This window comes from Mustelus asterias, chromosome 5, assembly GCF_964213995.1.
Source record: "Mustelus asterias chromosome 5, sMusAst1.hap1.1, whole genome shotgun sequence".
NCBI classification, from domain to species: domain Eukaryota; kingdom Metazoa; phylum Chordata; class Chondrichthyes; order Carcharhiniformes; family Triakidae; genus Mustelus; species Mustelus asterias.
In genome coordinates this window covers 100387435-100409425 of record NC_135805.1, presented here as the reverse complement: position 1 = coordinate 100409425, position 21991 = coordinate 100387435, and the positions used below count along the sequence as shown (strand labels likewise).

Sequence of the window (21991 nt, the reverse complement as noted above, 5' to 3'; positions counted from 1 at the left end):
CCTCAGCTGTCCTACCTACCAGTCTGCTCACCCAGTCTACATTAGCCAATTCCGCCCTCATCCTATCGTACTCCCCTCTGAACAAGCAGAGGACACTGGTTTGGGATCCTACTTTCTCACCCTCCATCTGTATCAGAAATTCAACCATATTATGATCACTCAACCCAAGAGGATCCCTCACAAGAAGATCCTTAATTCTACCTGTCTCATTACACAGTACCAGATCTAAGATAACTCGCTCTCTCGTAGGTTCTGTAACATACTGTTCAATGAAACTATCCCGACAGCATTCTAAGAACTCTTCCTCAAGCCCTCCACGTCCAATTTGAGTTGACCAATCAATATGCAGGTTAAAATCCCCCATGATTATTGCCGTTCCGTTTTTGCACGCATCCATTATTTGCTTGTTTATAGCCCTCCCCACCTCTAAGTTATTATTTGGGGACCTACAGACCACGCCTACCAGTGTCTTTTCTCCCCTACTATTCCCTATCTCCACTCACAACGATTCCACGTTTTGCTCCTTAGAGCCTATGTCGTCTCTCACTACCGTCCTGATATTATCCCTTTATTAACAGAGCTACCCCACCTCCTTTTTCTACCTGTCTATCCTTCCTAAATGTCTGATACCCCTGGATATTCAGTTCCCAGTCTCGGTCACCCTGCAACCACGTTTCTGTGATGGCCACTAGATCATACTCATTTGTTTGGATTTGTGCCATCAACTCATTTACTTTGTTTCGAATGCTTCGTGCATTCAGGCAAAGAAACGCCAAAGCAAGTGTAAGCCTGCAGCAGACTTCAAGCATCAGTCTGGGAATGAAGCGGAGTAAGTCTGCCTACCAAACTGCAAGTCCATATACCAATAGTTCTGCCCACTCTGTTCTATGCATGAGAGACTTGGACTCTATACAAGTGTCATGCCAAGTAGCTCAACCACTTTCAATTGAGCTGCCTTCAGAAGCTTCAGGATGCAGGACAAAATATCAGGCACCAAGGTGCTAACCTGAGCTGACATGTCTGATACCAGATGAGCAAAGCAAATCTTCAATGGAGAGCTGGAGTCTGGGGTATGCTCCTGTTGCAATCAAAAGAAATGCTACAAGGATACTCTTAAAGCTTCACTTTTGGTCCAATTGACTTTGGGTCCTGGGAGAAACTCATCCAGAATCGTTGCACCTCCAAATTAAGTGCTTCAGCTAGTGAATAATTAGAATGGTCTGTTTAACAACTGTATATAAGTGGCGTGCACTGGTAAGCGTCACTTCAATCACAACTTGCAGGTCAGTAGGTGCTGTTTTCGCCTCCCTTTAACATGCTAACTGTTAAATATGGTCTAGGGCACCATCTGCACCAAGACTGACATGGAATGCATGACAAGCAAGGAGGGGTGAGATGGAGGCAGGATTTGGTGGGGGACATTGTCAAGGAACAGATTCGAAGAGTTAAAGACTGTCCAAAAGCAAGAATTAAAAGACTATCCATGCGAGAGTGAATGTCTGTCCAGGTGTCATTTAAATCTGGCACCAGGACCTTCAAACCCATGAAAGTATGAGAGATTTACTGCCCGCCCCATCACGAGATCCACCAAGCTCCTCGTTAATGCATAATTAATGCACTGAAATATGGAAGATCGCAGTGTTTATCCATTCTGCCGCCCAACGGGAATCATGCCAACTTTCCCACCCACCGCCGCACTTAATGGAAATGGAAAATTCCACCCTTTGAATATCTAGATTGGCCGAGAATTAGAACATCAAAATAAGGGAAAATCTCAGCAGGTCTGACTGAATCTGTGGAATGAGAATAGTTCCAACGTTTCAAGTCAGGAAGACCCTTCATCAGAGGTGTCAGACCTGCTAAGATTTTCCAGCATTTTCTGTTTTTGTTCCCTATTCCAGCATCAGCAGTATTTTGATTTTATCTTAGTATCTACACTGCACCAGATTGTCAGACCAAATGGAAATTGGACAACAACTTCCAACAATTTTGCATTAGTAATTAAATGCAGAAATGTAAAAGGAGCTGTCTGAGATACCCTGTGCTTCCATCTGTATTTCACCGAGTCATTATTGATGGTCAGGCTTTGGTGGGTGCAGAGGAGACTTACCAGAATAATACCAGCAATGAGAACCTTCACTTTTGTTGAGAAAGAAGAGAAGCTTCGGGTGTTCACCTGAAAGAGAAGATTAAACAGACATTTAATAAAGATGTTCATAGTTATGAGAGATGTTTTGATAAGACTAAATAGAGGGCGATTGTTTTTAGTGGCAGGTGAGGGGAGAGGCACGGGGGTGGGGGTGGGGCCCAAGGGGCTGGGAACGGGAAGGGACGGGGCCGGGACCGGGGAGGGGGCCGGGGACAGGGGAGGGGGCCGGGGACCGGGGAGGGGGGGGGGGGGGGATGGGGACCGGGAGGGGGGGCGGGGACCGGGAGGGGGGGGGCGGGGACCGGGAGGGGGGGGGCGGGGACCGGGAGGGGGGGGGCGGGGACCGGGAGGGGGGGGGCGGGGACCGGGAGGGGGGGGCGGGGACCGGGAGGGGGGGGCGGGGACCGGGAGGGGGGGGGCGGGGACCGGGAGGGGGGGGCGGGGACCGGGAGGGGGGGGCGGGGACCGGGAGGGGGGGGCGGGGACCGGGAGGGGGGGGCGGGGACCGGGAGGGGGGGGCGGGGACCGGGAGGGGGGGGCGGGGACCGGGAGGGGGGGCGGGGACCGGGAGGGGGGGGGCGGGGACCGGGAGGGGGGGGCGGGGACCGGGAGGGGGGGCGGGGACCGGGAGGGGGGGGGCGGGGACCGGGAGGGGGGGGGGCGGGGACCGGGAGCGGGGACCGGGAGGGGGGGGGCGGGGACCGGGAGGGGGGGGGCGGGGACCGGGAGGGGCGGGGACCGGGAGGGGGGGGGGGGCGGGGACCGGGAGGCGGGGACCGGGAGGGGGGCGGGGACCGGGAGGGGGGGCGGGGACCGGGAGGGGGGGGGGCGGGGACCGGGAGAGGGGGGGGGGCGGGGACCGGGAGAGGGGGGGGACGGGGACCGGGAGAGGGGGGGGGGGCGGGGACCGGGAGGGGTGGGGCGGGGACCGGGAGGGGGGGGCGGGGACCGGGAGGGGGGGGGGGACCGGGAAGGGGGGGCGGGGACCGGGAGGGGGGGGCGGGGGGGGGGGAGAGAAGGTGAAAGGGGGGAGGTGAAAACGGGGGGGGGGGGGGGGGGGAGTGGAGAAGAGGAAGGGGGGGGGGTGGAAGAAGGGAGGCAGCTGGTGGAAGCAGATTCAATAATTTCCATAAGAGAATTGAATATCGTTGGAAGGGGAAACATTTCAAGGTTATGAGTAAGCAACAGGGGAATGGATAACTCTTAAAACAGCTGGTATAGCCATGTTGGGCCAACTAGTTTCCTTTTTTGCTGTATAATTATACTTTTTGCCACACCACACTAAATCCTCCTGTTCTGGCTTATTAGAGGATCAGAAAACAAATGGTTCCTGAAAATATAATGTTTCTAAACAATATAAAATGATGAAAGGGTGAGTTTGAATTTTACTTCAGGTATTTTTTGCAGCAAGTTCTTTATCTACATTGGGTCTCAGCTATGGGTCATATCTAAGGCTTAGGGTACCCAATGTTGCTAAATTCTCATTGCCGGATTCATATTTTGTAAGAATATAGGACAGGATTCTCCCAGCAGTGCAGCGGGCTGGAAGACAACAGCAGGGGGTCTTTAGCGACGTTCGCAACTGGTGTCCAGCTCATCGCGAGTCTCTGATGTAGTTTTTTGTAGTGTAATCAGCTGCACTCCAAGAATCAGCGCAGAGCTGATTGTCATTTGGAAATTGACATTTTCATATGATTAGCGGGACTGGCACGGTATCCCGGGCATGCGAGCGACTCTCCCCCACCAGGAGTGGTTCCTAACAACTGGGTTTACAACTGCTCCCCATTAACAGGGAACAGACGTCTTCACCCTGCTGGTGGGGACAGGTGCCATTGAGCACCACACCCTCGCCCCCCCCCTCCGGTAGGTCGGGGGGCAAGGGGGTTGTTCCTTGGGCAGTGCGAACCTGGCACCATGGCACTGCCCAAGGGGAAATGGCATTGCCGGGCACCTTGGCACTGCCCATCGGTGGGATCGGTGGGAGAGAGAAAATAGGCGACCGGGGCTGGTCATTGGTGGGGAGGTGTTGGGAATGCCGGCGATGGAGGGGTGAATGCAGATGGACTGATCTGGATATAGATAATCTAAGTGAGTGTGCGAGGATCTGGCAGATGGAGTACAATGTTGGTAAATGTGAGGTCATCCATTTTGGTCGGAATAACAGCAAAATGGACTATTATTTAAATGGTAAAATATTGCAGCATGCTGCTGTGCAGAGGGACCTGGGTGTCCTTGTGCAGGAATCTCAAGGAGTTGGTTTGCATGTGCAGCAGGTAATTAAGAAGGCAAATGGAATTTTGTCCTTCATTGCTAGAGTGTTGGAGTTTAAAAACAGCGAGGTTACGTTGCAGCTGTATAAGGTGCTGGTGAGGCCACACCTGGAGTACTGTGTACAGTTTTGGTCTCCTTACTTGAGAAAGGATATACTGGCACTGGAGGGGGTGCAGAGGAGATTCACTCGGTCGATTCCGGAGTTGAGAGGGTTGGCTTATGGAGGAGAGACTGAGTAGACTGGATCTATACTCATTGGAATTCAAAAGAATGAGGGGAGATCTTATAGAAACAAAAGATTATGAAGGGAATAGATAAGATAGAAGCAGGGAAATTGTTTCCACTGGCGGGTGAAACTAGAACTAGGGGGGTATAGCCTCAAAATAAGGGGAAGCAGATTTAGGACTGAGTTGAGGAGGAACTTCTTCAGCTAAAGGGTTGTGAATCTGTGGAATTCCCTGCCCAGTGAAGCAGTTGAGGCTACCTCATTGAATGTTTTTAAGGCAAGGATAGATACATTTTTGAACAGTAAAGGAATTAAGGGTTATGGTGAGTGGGCGGGTAAGTGGAACTGTGTCCACAAAAAGATCAGCCATGATCTTATTGAATGGCGGAGCAGGCTCGAGGGGCTAGATGGCCTACTCCTGCTCCTAGTTCTTATGTTCTTACCTCCGTACTGACAGATTGGTGCATGCGCAATGGCCCGCTCAGCATTCTGCTGCCGGCCTTTCAGGCGCGATGAGGCCCCGCCCACCACTTTCCAGAATGAATCACGCTGAGGCACTCTGTACTGTTCAATGTTGGAGATTCATTCTGGTAAGTATGCCCAAAAAATACTCCTGCTTTCCTGCCTGTTGGGCACTTAGTTTTGGTTTGGGAGAACCCTGGTCATAATCTTTAGTTCAAAGATCAAGTTTTTTTTTACAAAATAAGGTAACGGAAGCATTTAGTGTGAGGGGTAATAAAGTGATTGCAATTTAAAGTGTGTGCTATGTTTATTTAATAAGGTCAAAGTTAGAACTGAGAAAATGTAAACACAGGTGGCTCTTCTCTGAGTCTTCCAATGTACCCCCATACTTTTCAGATCCAAAAACAGATTTAAAATTAAAGTTAATTATTTTAAATCTCTATCTAGGGCATCCTAGGTATGCTACATTGCTCCAGGGATAGGTTACGGGGAACTACCCTTTAGTTTTGATTTTATCCCTGCTTTTTTACAGATGCAGTTAAGTCAGCTTGGGAGACTGAAAGAAAAAGCAGTTGTGTATGTTATCTCCCGGTAGGGGGAAGGAGGAGTGTATTTTAGGAGCCAAAATGCCAGATCAGAAAACTGAGGAGCATCAAAGACCTGTGGCATATCTTGGTTTGGTCCCAAAGTGATGGAACCCACAAAATTCTGTAACGGATAGGAAATTCTTGGCTGGAATTAAAAGCAAGGCAGGAAGTGGTCTGTTGAGATTTTTGGGTTCAACATCCAAGTGTTTACAAAATAATATTGGGCTAGATTCTCTGGCCTCCCCATGGCATGTTTCTTGATTGTGGGAGGTGACTCGCCGTTAACCAGCGGCAGGATCTTCTAGTTACGCTGCCATCAATGGGAGTTCCCATTGAAACCTGCGCCAGGAGTAGACCATCGACAGGACCAGGAGAGGTGATGAGAGATGATTATTGCTGGATAATTAATCCAGGAACTCAGCTAATGTCCTGAAGACTCGGGTTCGAATCCTACCATGGTAGATGATGGTATTTGAATTCATTAAAAAATATCTGGAATTAGGAATTTACCGACGACCATGAAACCATTCTTGAAAGTTGGAGAAACCCATTGGGTTCACTAATGTCTTTTGGGAAGTGTAAGTTTTTCGGGCAACTCAGGCCTTTTTTATGAGCTGGGAAAAGGACTTGAACCCTAAAGAACTGTGAAAGTGGCCACACTTGGCTGTAGGACTTGACCAAAAATGTCCCAGGGAGCCCAGCCAGCCTGTGTGTGTGTGTGTGTGTGTGTGTGAAGGGGCCCAGTCCAAAAATTGCAAGCAGCCAGAAACCAGACAGACTGCTGATTAGGTTATCAGCAGCACAAAAGGACCTGACGACATCACCAGACTAGGCCGGCAGCAAGACAATGCACCTGGTCTGGATTCAATACAGGTGATAATGGCCTTGTCCCAGAGCGAGGAGAAGCCCATTTCCCTAATGGGAAAACAATTAAACGATCTCCGATGGAACAATACAGGACAGCAAGGGACCTATCACCTGGGATGGGACCATCTGGTCTCTATGGACTGTAAGATCGCAGCTGCAGATAACCCTAGCAAGCCTTTGTCTGTGGAACTGCCGGTTGGAAGGGGGGCGGAGTTGGCAGGAAAAGAATTCAAGTTTACAATATAAAAGGATGGCCAGGCCGACCATTGCTTGCTCTTTTCTCTTCGGACCAGCATGACAGCACTCTCCTGTTCCTGCCTCTCGTTCAGCACGCAGCCCGAAGCCCACTGAGCAATTTAAACTAGGATCGTGAGTATCCCCTGGTAATTCGCGAAGTTCTCGAGATCATCATAGTGGATGAGGCTTTGGGGAAAGGGGGGGGCTTTTGCATGCATCTTTCATAGTTTAAGACACTGGTAAACTTGTATAAAGTAAGAATTCCGTTGCGTCCGTTTAGTTATAGTCTTATAGAGCATAAGGCATGGTGTGTTGTTTTCCTGGTGTTTGGTGACCTTTGACCTTGATGTTTTTATATATATATCTTTGACTTCCGTTGGAGTCCGTTTTGATCTTTTCAATTTCTCACCAATGATCTCTGACTAAGTCACAATATAAATATTCCTTACCATAATTCCGGAGTCTCGAACTGAGGGTACCCTGGGCCCTTCGAAACCGCCCACTCAGGAAAGGCTGCCAGGTAGTGGATAGGCAGCAGTTTCCTTTTCTCTCTCTTGGGAGCGCTACTCTAGTGAAGTAGACGCAAGGTGGCCATTGTTCCATCGGCAAGAGAGAGAATCACTCGGGCATTGGTGGGGTTTTGGGTGACGGAGGACCAAACCTAAAATAAGCCCAGTGGAGTTAAAAAGAGGGATCCTGCTACAGAAGGAAATCTGCCGTCCTCACCTGGTCTGGCCTACATGTGACTGCAGAGCCACAGCAATGTGATTGACTCTCAACTGCCCTCTGAACAAGGGCAACGAGGGATAGGCAATAAATGCTGGCCAGCCAGCATGTCCCACGAATGAATAAAAAAAAGTTCCGGTCATTGTGTTGTTTTGTTTAACTCTTGTACAGTACATATTTTTGTTCAAAACATGATATTTTGTGGTATGATTTCAATTAAAACTGGGAGTTTGAATTTCCTTTTTAATAGTTAATCGTGCTGTGAGTACCTAGTTTATCATTTATATGTGTTAGAATGTCGCATTCAGCTTTAGGAGATTCAAGTGTTAAATACAAGATAAATGAAAATCCTGATCAAGAAACTGGTAGTAATTCTGAAGTGACTGCAATTCAAACAAGCTGGGAATTAATTAGTTAAAAGCTACCCTATCTTTATCTTAATGAGTCATAGGGAGAGGTGTAAACATTTAATGAATGGTCCATTTCTGGATCTCTTGGTAGAGCCAGGGTGTTTCATTATTTCCAAGAGGCTAACTGCTAGCAATTCGAGGAAAGATGGTTCTAAAACTCAATTAGAGATAGAAATTATTCATATGATTTCCCAGAATCAAAGAAAACTTTGGAAATGAAAGGTAATTAAATTTCATTTCTCTTGGGTTTGTGAAATTGCCAAGAACATAGTAATTCAGAGTAGAGCCTTAATTAGAAGGTTATTTTATTTAGTTCCTTTATATCTTCTGAGGAAGGTTTGATATACAATAAGGTGTGTTGTTTTTAAAAAAATGTGAAATCTTGTGGCATAGTTCTGTAAATTAGTTACCGGATGTTCCAATTTCTTCTAGAAAAGTTGTTCCTAACAGGATCGTAACAATGGTCTCCCTCAAGATCATAAACATTTTAACTCAAACTTATATGTAGCAGTTGCACTCACTACTTCTCATGCATTTTACAGTAATTAATCCATTCTAATCCACCCACAATGCTACACAGCTAAAAGTGATCCATTAACAAACCCCTCAAGCTGTTTAACATTGAGGTTAATTTGAATTTCATGAGTTAACATCTGCAAGATGTGGTCTTCAGCAATAATCATCCTTTCCAATATAATAGCATTTACTGTCATAGATATTAAAGTATCAACTCCAAGCTGTCTCATGTTATTATGGAATACATAATGAAAACAGAGATCTCTCACCAGAGCTAATACGCCGCTTATAGTTTTATTTAAATCTTCAGTGCTCATTATTTTTGCATGAATAATTCTTTAGCATTAAAAATGTAAATTTTTATTCACCAAGTCTTGAACAGTATTGCAAACAAAAATGTTGCTAGAAAGGTTGAATTCTAAAAAAAAACAATTCTTTGCTTTTTGTACCAATGCTTCAGAAGCATGAAAAAAAAACTAGAGAAATGCCTAATGCATTGATTTTTCTTGGTTTGGTGAAGCCAATTTATAGCTAACATTTTACATATTGAAAAACAATATGTAAAGGGTCAGATTTCACAGTGATTAACACACGAATGTTGTTCCTCTAGGATCAGTGTTTCATTTCACTTAAATCGAATGATACGAAATCTTAGTCTCTCATGAACATGAAATTCCAATGTTAAATGAGTTTTCCCAGTCTCCATTGGGTCAGGACTTGAACACAAAACTGGCTCTAACTTAAAAGTGACTCATAATCTCACTCAATAGGATACTTGGCCAAATATAGTTCTCCTTTGGTATATATAATTCTCTTGAAGTAGGTTCAAACATTTCACAGGAGCAGAGATGGATGAACTTTATTCTCTATCTTTCGTATGCTATACTGCATTTAGAACATTTTATATGAACTATAACTTCCTGGTATCAACAACCCAAACAATGCAACGGCTTCCTTTCCTATTTCTGCAATGCCAACTCTTCTAACAGAACCATCTCTAGTCACCTCTTCATCGCCTTTACTGTCTCTGCGCAGTCAAGGCTACCTGTCTAACACTGTGTATTAGATCTGGCTAACGTCCGTTGCATTAAATAATAGAAGACAAAAGCCATTAACAGTTCCCAGGCATTCTGTCCCTTCACCAAGACTCCTGAGTCACAATCTTAAGATGAACCACATAGATTAGAACCTCAGCGCCATGCTTGACTTAACCCTGTTTCTGTTCACCAGATCTACTCCGTCACAAAAAGAGTATCTACTTCCATAACATTTTCACCTCTACTACCCTTACTTCATATACCACTGAAACCCTATATACATACATGCTTTTGCCATGTCCAGTCAATTACTCCAATGCTTTTCTTGCTGTGTTCCCATCATTCATATCCTGCAACTTGCCTAAAACATTGAAGTTCCTTCCATAACTCTCCCTTCACCCCTGCCTTTGCTAACCTATAATGGCTTCCAACACTTCAATTAGAATTAGAAATTCTTGCCCTTGGCTTTAAATCTTTCCATCTCCTCTTCCTACCTCGCCAACTGTACAAGCCTCCTTCGTGGTGTGTTCCAATGATTCTAATCTCCTGTGAAAATCTTTGACCAAGCTTTTGATTACTCCTCTCCTATTGTGACATTTTTTTTAAATAGAATCCTAAGGGGCAATTTAGCATGGCCAATCCACCTAACCTGCATATCTTTGGCATGTGGAAGGAAACGGAAGCACCCAGAGGAAACCCATGCAGACACGGGGAGAATGTGCAAACTCCACACAGACAGTGACCCAAGCCGGGAATTGAACCTGAGTCCCTGGCGCTGTGAGGCAGCAGTGCTCACCACTGCACCACCGTGTCTAGTTTTTTTTCCTCTGTGAAGTGCCTAGATGTTTCTCTGTGTTAAAGAGATTAACTAAACACAGGTGATTGCTGTGTAAAATTAGTGACATTTTTACCTATTTCAGAGTGGTCATGGATATACTGCACAATGCCCTTCCTAATTCAACAATAAATGGCAATATAGTATAGACTCAAGATGGATGATATTGTCAAACTCATTCAGTAAGGAGAGCTTTACTGAGTTTAGATCCAAGATGCATTCTTGGGACAGAGAAGATTAAGCTTTCCCCTGTATCTGACTATATTTGGACTGATTTAGGAGCATTTGATGCTTTGATTGGGGGACTGAAAGAGAAAGCGTCCCATTTTCAACATGAACACACTCGCTTTGATATTGAAAAGAATGGAAACATAGAACACTACTATTATGGGGCAGAACTGCATAGTGTCAGTAGAATTGCAGTGTTTCTGAATAAAGGGATAGCCATGAAAAGAAAATATTAGTAATATGTGGGAGGGCTTTAAAAGGCTTATTAAAATGAGTTTTTGAAGAGTTTTTTTTAATTTCAGAAGATCAAACGACTGTTGTTTAGAAATGCTAATTACTTACTGGACATAAGGACTTTCAGCAAGTTACATTATTTGAGATTAAATTTGTTTAATTAAAAATAAATTAGAGGTTAAAAACAAATAACATTTGAAATTAAATAATCAGATGAATGTGTTGTTTGATACAAACAATCTGCAGGTCTGCAGGATTAGCAAATCCTGCAGTGACAGATTAGTGACACATTAGTGACAGATGAAAGAGTGGCATGTTGGTTAGCAATGCAGCCTCGCAGCACCCAGGTTCAATTCCGACCGTTGGTGACTGTGTGAAGTTTGCACATTCTCCTTGTGTCTGCATGGGCTTTTTCTGGGTGCTCCGGTTTCCTCCCACAGTCCAAAGATGTGCAGGTTAGGTGGATTGGCCATACTAAATTTCCCCTTAGCATCCCAAGATATAGATAAGGTAAGGGGGTTTTGCAGGTTAAATACATGTGGTTCCGAGGTAGGCCTGGGTAAGATTTGGTGCAGACTTGATGGCCGAATGGCCTCTTTCTGCACTGTGGGGATTCTTTAATTCAATGATACAGTTACACGTTTATGAATGGCAATACTGGTCTCTCCTGTTTACTTGTTACCAACACAAGTCTTTATCAAATATTAATAATTTTCCTACCTGAATGAAATAGAATATTATTTAATACAAAGAAAAACCTGTAAATGCTGGAAATGGGAAATAAAAACAAAATGCTGAAAATACACAACAGGTCTGCCCTAGTAAATTGATTGGTGAGACAAGAACAAACTGAAACAAACTAATTTCCTGTTATCTGTACTCAACAATCCTACAATGCAGAAGGAGGCCATTCGGCCGATCGATCTGCACCGACAATGATCCCACCAAGGCCCGAGCCACATAACCACATGCATTTACCCTAGCTAGTCCCCCTGACACCAAGGGGTAATTTAACATTGCCAATCCACCTAACCCACACATATTTTTGGACTGTGGGAGGAAACCAGAGCACCTGGAGGAAACCCACGCAGACTCAGGGAGAATGTGCAAACTCCACACAGACAACAACCCATGTCCCCGGCGCTGTGCGGCAGCGGTGCTAACCTCTGTGCCGGCCCATTCATTCTCACCCTCTTTTCTATTCTTTATCCATCTACATCAGGTAATTATCAGTTAATTCTTATACTATTTTCACAATTTCAAATTTTCCATCTCTAATGGTCTCTTTTTTTGCTATTGATGTACTGTCGGTCAATCTATATTTTCTTCTCTCACCATGACAGTCTCTAAACTAAAAAGCAGAAAATTCTGGACACAGCAAGTCAGGCAGCACTTTTTGGAATGGGAACTGGAGTCATCTATTTCAGGTTGATGGAACTTTCATCAGAACTGGACTCTAGACTCCTCATTTCCTCCTTGATGTGGAAATGCCGGTGTTGGACAGGAGAGGGCACAGTAAGTCTCACCATACCAGGTTAAAGTCCAACAGGTTTATTTGGAATCACAAGCTTTCGGAGCGCTGCTCCTTTATCAGGTGAGTGGAGAGGTTAGTTCACAAACACAGCATATGTAGGCAAAGACACAATTGCAAGGTAATTATAGATTGGAGTGTGAAGAATGGTTGAAATGCAAGTCTTTACAGAAAATCAAGTCTTTGCAGGTACAGACAGTGCGAGTGGAGAGAGGGATGATCACAGGTTAAAGAGGAATGAATTGTCTCAAGCCAGTCAGACACTTCACACCTCCTTAACCTAAAGAGAAAATGCTGGAAAATCTCAGCAGGTCTGGCAGCATCTGCAAGGAGAGAAAGGAGCTGACGTTTCGATGACTCTTTGTCGGAGACTCGCATTCCAACCATTCTTCCAATCTGTAATTATCTTGCAATTGTGTCTTTGCCTATATATACCGCTGAAGTGGGGAAAATTATAAAATGGTTACCTGACACACAAAATGGTTGCCTGGCACACAAAATGGTTACCTGGGAAGAGACATTAAGTAGGCACTGGCTTTTAGCACAGACAGCTACTTTAAGTTAAAACATGCAGCACAGACAGTCACTTAAAAAGTTAAAACATGCAATGACCAAAATACTGCAGGAAGCTAGTCAGAGCTTGAGGCATTTTAAAGATAAGGACAGACCCAGGACAATAGGGTCTGATAATAAGATCAGTCACAGATGGGAACATAAATACAGCAAAACCAATCACTGTATGTATAGATCGAAACCAGTCATTGATAGAGGAAATGTATCCACTCAATGAACAATGCGATGTTAAACGCCCATGTCTGTACCTGTCTGATTATAACGATGTGTTAACTATCGATCACCATGATCTGTCTACTCAACTATAACGATGTGTTAAACGGCTAATGTCCGGACTATCCATTGTCTAAAAGATATAAAAATGATCAACTGCGATTGTATTATTGAGAAGGTAGCTGCCAAGTACTGCGGAGTACCAGTGCTTTCTCCCCGAAGCTTCGTGTCCGAAATAAAACTGTGTTGTCGAACCTCCAGTCTGACTCCGGTGGTAATTTCCCACAACACCGTGTTTGTGAACATTCCTCTCCTTCAACTGATGAAGGAGCAACCCTCTGAAAGCTCGTGATTCCAAATAAACCTGTTGGACTTTAACCTGGTGTTGTGAGACTTCTTACTGTACTTTTTCCTCGAACAGCAGCCTGAACAATTTTCAGCCTCATCAGGCTAAAGTTGCTTCCCTCCTGAACGATCTGTTAATTTCTCTCACTTCCTCTAGATTCCACCTCAATATACGCAGTGAGAGTTGTCTAACTTCCGGCTATCCAGAGAGGTCAGCCTTGTCTATTGTTGCCACTCGTCATGTCATTATACAAAGAACAGTACAGCACAGGAAAACAGGCCCTTTGGCCCTCTAAGCCTGTGCCGCTCCTTGGTCCAACTAGACCAATCGTTTGTATCCCTCCATTCCCAGGCTGCTCATGTGACTATCCAGGTAAGTCTTAAACGATGTCAGCGTGCCTGCCTCCACCACCCAACTTGGCAGCGCATTCCAGGCCCTCACCACCCTCTGTGTAACAAACATCCCTCTGATATCCGAGTTATACTTCGCCCCTCTCACCTTGAGCTCATGACCCCTCGCGATCGTCACTTCTGATCTGGGAAAAAGCTTCCCACCATTCACCCTATCTATCCCCTTCATAATCTTGTACACCTCTATTAGATATCCCCTCATTCTCCGTTTTTCCAGGGAGAACAACCCCAGTTTACCCAATCTCTTCTCATAGCTAAGACCCTCCATACCAGGCAACATCCTGTACTCTAACGCCAGAACTGGACGCAGTACTCCAAATGAGGCCTAACCAGCATTCTATACAGCTGCATCATCAGACTCCAGCTTTTATACTCTATACCCCGTCCTATAAAGGCAAGCATACCATATGCCTTCTTCACCACCTTCTCCACCTGTGTTGCCACCTTCAAGGGTTTGTGGACTTGCACACCTTGGTCCCTCTGTGTTTCTATACTCTTGATGGCTCTGCCATGTATTGTATAACTCCTCCCTACATTATTTCTTCCAAAATGCATCACTTCGCATTTATCTGGATTAAATTCCATCTGCCACCTCTCCGCCCAATTTTCCAGCCTATCTATATCCTGCTGTATTGCCCGACAATGCTCATCGCTATCCGCAAGTCCAGCCATCTTCGTGTTATCCACAAACTTGCTGATAACACCAGTTACACCTTCTTCCAAATCAATTATATATATCACAAATAGCAGAGGTCCCAGTATGGAGCCCCGCGGAACACCACTGGTCACAGACCTCCAGCCGGAAAAAGACCCTTCGACCGCTACCCTCTGTCTCCTATGGCCAAGCCAGTTCTCCACCCATCTAGCCACTTCTCCTTGTATCCTATGAGCCTTAACCTTCTTAACCAACCTGCCATGTGGGACTTTGTCAAATGCCTTACTGAAATTCATATAGACGACATCCATGGCCCGCCCTTCGTCAACCGTTTTTGTCACTTCCTCAAAAAACTCCACCAAATTTGTACGGCATGACCTCCCTCTTACAAAACCATGCTGTCTGTCACTAATGAGATTGTTCCGTTCTAAATGCACATACATCCTATCTCTAAGAATCTTCTCCAACAACTTCCCTACCGCGGACGTCAAGCTCACCTGCCTATAATTTCCCGGGTTATCCCTGCTACCCTTCTTAAACAACGGGACCACATTCGCTATCCTCCAATCCTCAGAGACCTCACCTGTGTCCAAAGAAGTGACAAAGATTTCCGTCAGAGGCCCAGCAATTTCCTCTCTCGTCTCCCTGAGCAGTCTTGGATAGATGCCATCAGGCCCTGGGGCTTTGTCAGTTTTAATGTTCCCTAAAAAACCTAACACTTCCTCCCTTGTAATGGAGATTTTCTCTAACGGGTCAACACCTCCCTCCGAGACACTCCCGGTTAACACGTCCCTCTCCTTCGTGAATACCGATGCAAAGTATTCATTTAGGATCTCCCCTATTCCCTTGGGTTCTAAGCATAGTTCCCCTCCTTTGTCCCGGAGAGGTCCAATTTTCTCCCTGACAACTCTTTTGTTCCTAACGTATGAATAGAATGCCTTCGGATTCTCCTTAATCCTGCCTGCCAAGAACATCTCGTGACCTCTTTTTGCCCTTCTAACTCCCCGTTTGAGTTCTTTCCTACTCTCTCTGTATTCCTCCAGAGCTCCATCTGTTTTCAGTTGCCTGGACTTAACGTACGCCTCCCTTTTCATTTTAATCAGATCCTCAATTTCCCTGGTTATCCATGGCTCTCGAATCCTACCTTTCCTATCCTTCCTTTTTACAGGCACATGCCTATCCTGCAGCCTTATCAATTGTTCCTTAATACATCCCCCACCTCCTAAGTTCCAGCTATGCTCATCATTTTGAACGGTGCACGCCTTTTGCTCTAAACCGACTCAGCCATCTCCCTTATTCTAAGGCCACATTTGACTGAGTGTGGTATCAAAGAGCCCTAGAAAAAGCTGAAGTCAATGGGAATCAAGAGGAAAACGTTTCGTTGGTTAGTCATACATAGCACAAAGGAAGATTTTGTGGTTGTTGGAGGTCTCAGTTCCAGGGCATCACTGCAGAAGTACCTCAGGATGGTGTCCAAGGCACTAGATGCTAGTCTAGCCAGCAATGCCCACAGCATCCCTTGAATTAATAAAAACAAAATTACTTCCTGCTCGGATGTTGAAAATTTAACTTTTAAGTCAGTTCCTAACAATATTTGTCTGTATTCATCCCTTCTCTTCATGACCTTCTCTCTGCAGCACTGTCAATGAACTTTCAACATTAACTGACTCGCCCATCTACCCCCATTATTCATCTTTCCATGTGCATTTCCTTTGTCAAACATCTTGATGTTATTCATAACTATCATTCACACCTTCCAGGGGCTCAGCAGTTTAATTCTCCCCCGATAGTTTGTTACTGCAAATTAGAAAATGGAGGTGTCCTGTTCAGAATGTCTCTCTGATGACATTGGATGGTATACAATGCTTCAGAAAAGACTTGGGAGTTTGGAAGTTAACTGTTGGGACATAAAATTCCCAGAGGCTATAATCACAAATGTAGTAATCTACTTGGCTGATCTCTGTCCCAATCTCAACTCAGAATCATAAAAATAACTGATATGCATCATCAGGCTGTTGAGATAGAATAAGCCTATTTTGATGAGTGTACTTTGGATCAAGAAACATCAGAAGCCATCTAGAACAGGTCTGTTTACTGTTAGCTTTTGTGACTCCTTTTAAGTCAATTAGCCAAACTGGAATCCAAGACCAAAGTGGAACTGAAATGTCCACATCAGTTCCATTAAAGATCTAATGCAGGAATCTAAAGAAGCTCGAGTAAAGGTCTGCCCCACACAGTTGTGATGCTCTCTAGCTATCCAGAGCCATGCAATCTTTTGGATGATGACCAAAAGAAAAGTAAAAAGCTAGGCCAGTGGCATCTGACATTTCCTGCTTGGGTTTGCCTGTCTCAGTGCCAACTCTCCTTTGTAATCCAATGTAATCCTATTCGTAATTAAGGAAAAATGTCTGGAAAATTCTTCTCCAAACCTTTTGTGACCAAAACTAGCCCAGGAGCCACATTGCCTCAGACTTGCAATGTAAAGTTATCTCCCCAGCTAGAACCTGAGCCAGCTCTCCATTCCAGATACTCAGCAAATCACTTATTCATTACACAAGCCAGCAAGTATTCACCAAGAAACTGAAATACTATATCACCCTGCAATGATTCTGTGTAAAATTATCCTTTATAGTCAACAATATTCATAGCTGCTTGATTCGTCAGCATGCTGCTTTTCTGTCTATTGGAATTGTCAATCTTGGTGTGTGCTAATCCATTCACTCTGCTTGAGGGATACAAGTTCCAATTCACAGGAGGTGTGGGCCTGCTGCCATGTTGCTGTAACCATGAACAAAGAGTGTTGGGAGGAAGCCCAAACTGTAACAATACTTGGCAGCTAAAGTGGGATAACTATCACCTACAAACCGAAAACATGCTGTTCTAAGTCTAAATTTATCACACATTGTCAAAAGCAAACAAGAGTAAAAGTAGGATCTCTCAATTTTAGGCACCAAAAGTTCGAATTGGCCTGTCTGATTGTGCAGTAAAAGGATAAAAACTATGCATTGCTTTGGTACAGTTAAATTGGATGCTATAAAAAGAGCAAGGCGAACAAAAAAAAGAGGATTATAAACTTACATGAACAATTTCTTGCCGGAAGGAGCCAAAGGGCTGTTTGCAGGTATTAATATCAGCACCTGTAAAGCACATGACAATGAAACAGATTACTGGTAAGGCCTTTTCCTGGATTTGTATTTTCACAACTACCCAACAGAATTCATAAATGCCAAAATAACACAATAACACAATTATTTGCATCATTCAACAAACTTATTGGCTGACTAATTGGGGCAGTCAGCCATGGCTTCGTTGAGTGGAAAATCATGTCTCACTACGTTTTTTTGAAGGGGTAACCACAAAAGTAGATGAAGGCGTCTACATGGACTTTAGCAAGGCCTTTGACAGTGTACCTCATGGTAGGTTGTTGCACAAGGTTAAATCTCACGGGATCCACAGTGAGGTTACCAATTGGATACAAAACTGGCTTGACGACAGGGTGGTTCTAGAGAGTTGTTTTTCAAACTGGAGGCCTGTGGCCAACGTGTGCCTCAGGGATCGGTGCTGGGTCCACTGTTATTTGTCATTTATATTAATGATTTGGATGAGAATTTAGGAGGCATGGTTAGTAAGTTTGCAGATGACACCAAGATTGGTGGCATAGTGGACAGTGAAGGCGGCTATCTAGGATTGCAACGGGATCTTGATCAATTGGGCCAGTGGGCTGACGAGTGGCAGATGGAGTTTAATTTAGATAAATTCGAAGTGAATACATTTTGGTAGATCGAACTGGGGCACGACTTACTCAGTTAATGGTAGGGCGTTGGGGAGTTATATAGAACAGAGAGATCTAAGGGTTCATGTTCATAGCTCCTCGAAAGTGGAGTCACAGGTGGACAGGGTGGTGAAGGCAGCATTTGGCATGCTTGGTTTCATTGGTCAGAACATTGAATACAGGAGTTGCGGCATCTTGTTGAAGTTGTACAAGACATTGGTCAAGCCACACTTGGAATACTGTGTACAATTCTGGTCACCCTATTATAGAAAGGATATTATTAAACTAGAAAGAGCACAGAAAAGATTTTTTGGGACGCTACCAGGACTTGATGGCTTGAGTTACAAGGAGAGGCTGGATAGATTGGGACTTCTTTCCCTGGAGCATAGGAGGCTTAGGGGTGATCTTATAGAGGTCTGTAAAATAATGAGGGGCATAGATAAGGTAGATAGTCAATATCCTTTCCCAAAAGTAGGGGAGTCTGAAACTAGAGGGCATAGGTTTAAGGTGAGAGGGGAGAGATACAAAAGGGTCCAGAGGGGCAATTTTTTAATAGAGGGTGATGACTGTCTGGAACGAGCTGGCAGAGTGTGGCACGGTAGCACAGTGGTTAGCACTGCTGCTTCACAGCTCCAGGGACCTGGGTTCGATTCTCGGCTTGGGTCACTGTCTGTGTGGAGTTTGCACATTCTCCTTGTGTCAGCGTGGGTTTCCTCCGGGTGCTCCGGTTTCCTCCCACAGTCCAAAGATGTGTGGGTTAGGTTGATTGGCCATGCTAAAAAATTGCCCTTAGTGTCCTGGGATGCGTAGGTTAGAGGGATTAGTGGGTAAATATCTAGGGATATGGGGGTAGGGCCTGGGTGGGACTGTGGTCGGTGCAGACTCGATGGGCCGAATGGCCTCTTTCTGTGCTGTAGGGTTTCTAAGATTCTAAGATAGTAGTGGAGGCGAGTACAATTTTGTTTTTTAAAAAGCATTTAGACAGTTACATGGGTAAGATGGGTATAGAGGGATATGGGCCAAACGCAGGCAAATGGGACTAGCTTCATGGTCAAAATTGGGCAGCATGGACAAGTTGGGCCGAAGGGCCTATTTCCATGCTGTAAAACCTCTATCACTCTATGACTGAGGCACATGGACCAAAAGGTTGCAAGTGTGATTCCTGGTCTGAATTGAATTAGCAGATCTCTGAAGAAGCAACACTGAGGGTTCTGCAGTGTTCAAGACTTGAGGACGTGGCAAAGTGGTTTACATTGCTGTAATTGATCTCTATCCTGTTGGTGATGAGCGTATGCGAAAGATAAATCCACAGGATCAATATAGATGTCTTAAAGGCAAGTAACAAAAAGGTAATGAGCTCCTCATGTCTCTTATGAGGTAAGGATGTAGGAGAGAGGCTGAAGAAGACAATTTGCATTGAAGAGAAGCCAGGGATTATCTTAGCATTCCAGGATGATCTTGCAATAGCGAGCAATTTTGGCAGAGGAGAACAAGATACAATATTGCTTTATACAGCCCACTCAGATCTGGCAATAAACAGCTAAACCGTTTGCCATTAACGACCCTTGAACTTAATGTAGTAGTAATAGAGGACACACCAGAAGTAAACCAGGTAATGAAATAGAAGTAGTTCAGCAGAGAATAGTCTCAGTTAAATGCAGCAGCATAGTGGAGGTAACAGCAAAACCAAGAAACCAGCAGGAAATAAGATTTGACCAATGGACAGCATATTTCTGCCCAAGACACCACAGCTGCAGGGTACAGCCGGGAAGTCATTAGCACACTGAAGTCCAGTGGGCAAAGGCTGCAGTGCGATTTGGACACTGTGTACTTAAATAAGTCTGCTTCAAGCTTGAAGAGTGGAAGCATTCATTCAGTGTAATTCCATCTTAACACTAAAAATAATGTAATGGAAGGTGAATCATGGAAACGAGAGCAGAATTAGAGATATCACAAACAGTACAAAATTTGAGAAAGCATGGGGGCAGAATGTGGGAAGTGTCATTATGATGTATCCAGATAGCTTGAACATGTAGATTGAGCTAAAGTCTGTTATGCAAACAATAGGAGTAAGAAGGATGGCAATATACTGAATTATGAAGAAAAGGAATTCAGCAGGGGCCTGTTAGCCTGGAAACCATCTTGTTAGCACAAAACAGTTTTCAATTTAAAGTAGGAACTGTTCATCTCTCATGATCAACAGCAATATATAACTACTAAACACCACATTACATGTGGTGTAATGGTGCCTTCATTATTACTCAGGTGGTTTTAGCAGAGCAGATAAGGCAGAGCTCCATGTGATGTGAAAGGGATCAAAACAGATTGCTGTTGATATTTGAACAGGCTGCAAATAAACTTGATTTTGGCTCCAGGTCAAATATGAAACAACTTTCATGCAATAAAATAAAAACAAAATTGAAGCAATGGATTGATTGAGCCAGTGAATAGATATTGCATGTTACAGTAGCCATACTGCATTTCTTGAGACCACAACAGCACTGTAATGTAACTCAAGTGATGCAAAACTTTTAGGCTGACTATTGGCTTAGTAAATTAGAACGCAGCATACCTCAGATCAAAACATGAATGGAGCTTGGTTGCACCACTTCCTGGCTCACTTTACTTTTAGTATTGCTCTCAAAAGAAACAGTTCCACATCTGTTGCATAAGACATGTGAAAAAACAAAGTCTTACTGTCCTGCTCCACGAAAGGATTTTTCAAAAGAAAAACTGCCAAAATAAAAAACTTTAAAATTTAGAAAGTTTTGTTTGTTCAAATCACTTTAAATTCATAATGATTTTTAAAGATTTTTAAAAATCTATATTTCTCCTGTAGGCATTACCTAAACTGGAATTTTGGCAACAGCAACATTCAGAGCTAGCCCCAGTAGGTATCTGTTGTGCGAGTGTCTCAGGAGGGAGCGCAAGGAGGCTATTTCATCGCGAAGAGTATCACTGGTAATTCCAATCCTAATTCAGGATTACCAATGCATCAACAACTTATATTTCTGTAGCACTTATAATGTATTGAAACATCCCATGGTGCTTCACATTATAGAACAAAGTATGACAATGAGCCACAAAAAGAGACATTAGGTCAGATGACCAAAAGCCTGGTCAACAAGATGGTGTTTTAAGTGAAAGGGAGAAAAAAAGAGAGAGGGGGAAGGGAATTCCAGAGCTTGGGGTTTAATTTTTACTCCATTCTTAAAGTTACAAAGTTAATGCGCAGAGTGGATCAGTCAAGACTTTAATCTATCTCCTTGCTTGCTCCAAAAACCCAATTCAAATTGAATCCAATTCATGGTCCCTTAAGAGAGACAAGAAAAGGCACTGCACCTGATCTTGGGCTTGAGCTGACGCTTGATTCAGCCAAAAGGCCGAGAAGGTGATCATGGTTTCACCCTGGGGTTTAGACTACTGAAGGCACAGGTTCCAATTATGCAGCAATTAAAATTGGGGATGTGCAAGAAGCCAGAATTCGAGGAGCACAAATGAACTATACTGTCCCAGTTGGTGAATTCAACTCATTCCAAATGACAGGATTCTCTAGGGTTCAGCACCACACTTAGGTTAGTGAGTAGGTTCATCACTTATCAGACAACAATGATGCATCCTTTGAAAGGTATATTCATGCCACATTATACACACTGCATACAATTCATATTTGAGCGGACAATTATCAATTCCTCCTCTATGTGAG

At 44.4% G+C, this 21991-nt stretch overlaps 1 protein-coding gene across 9 annotated transcripts in view; it reads right to left on the bottom strand.

The window, feature by feature from the left end:
- The window catches only part of fam49a (family with sequence similarity 49 member A), a 210735-nt gene that overhangs the window by 107065 nt on the left and 81679 nt on the right, over positions 1-21991 (bottom strand). For 7 of the 9 annotated variants that reach the window (XR_013497783.1, XM_078213103.1, XM_078213100.1 and 4 more), the window contains exons 2-3: positions 17592-17650; positions 2111-2176 (exon numbers count right to left, since the gene is read on the bottom strand). The gene's annotated coding sequence lies outside the window, so the exon portion shown is untranslated. Of the gene's footprint in view, positions 1-2110; positions 2177-17591; positions 17653-21991 lie in introns of those variants that run through there. The other 2 variants (XM_078213102.1, XM_078213104.1) reach the window with 2 other exon arrangements.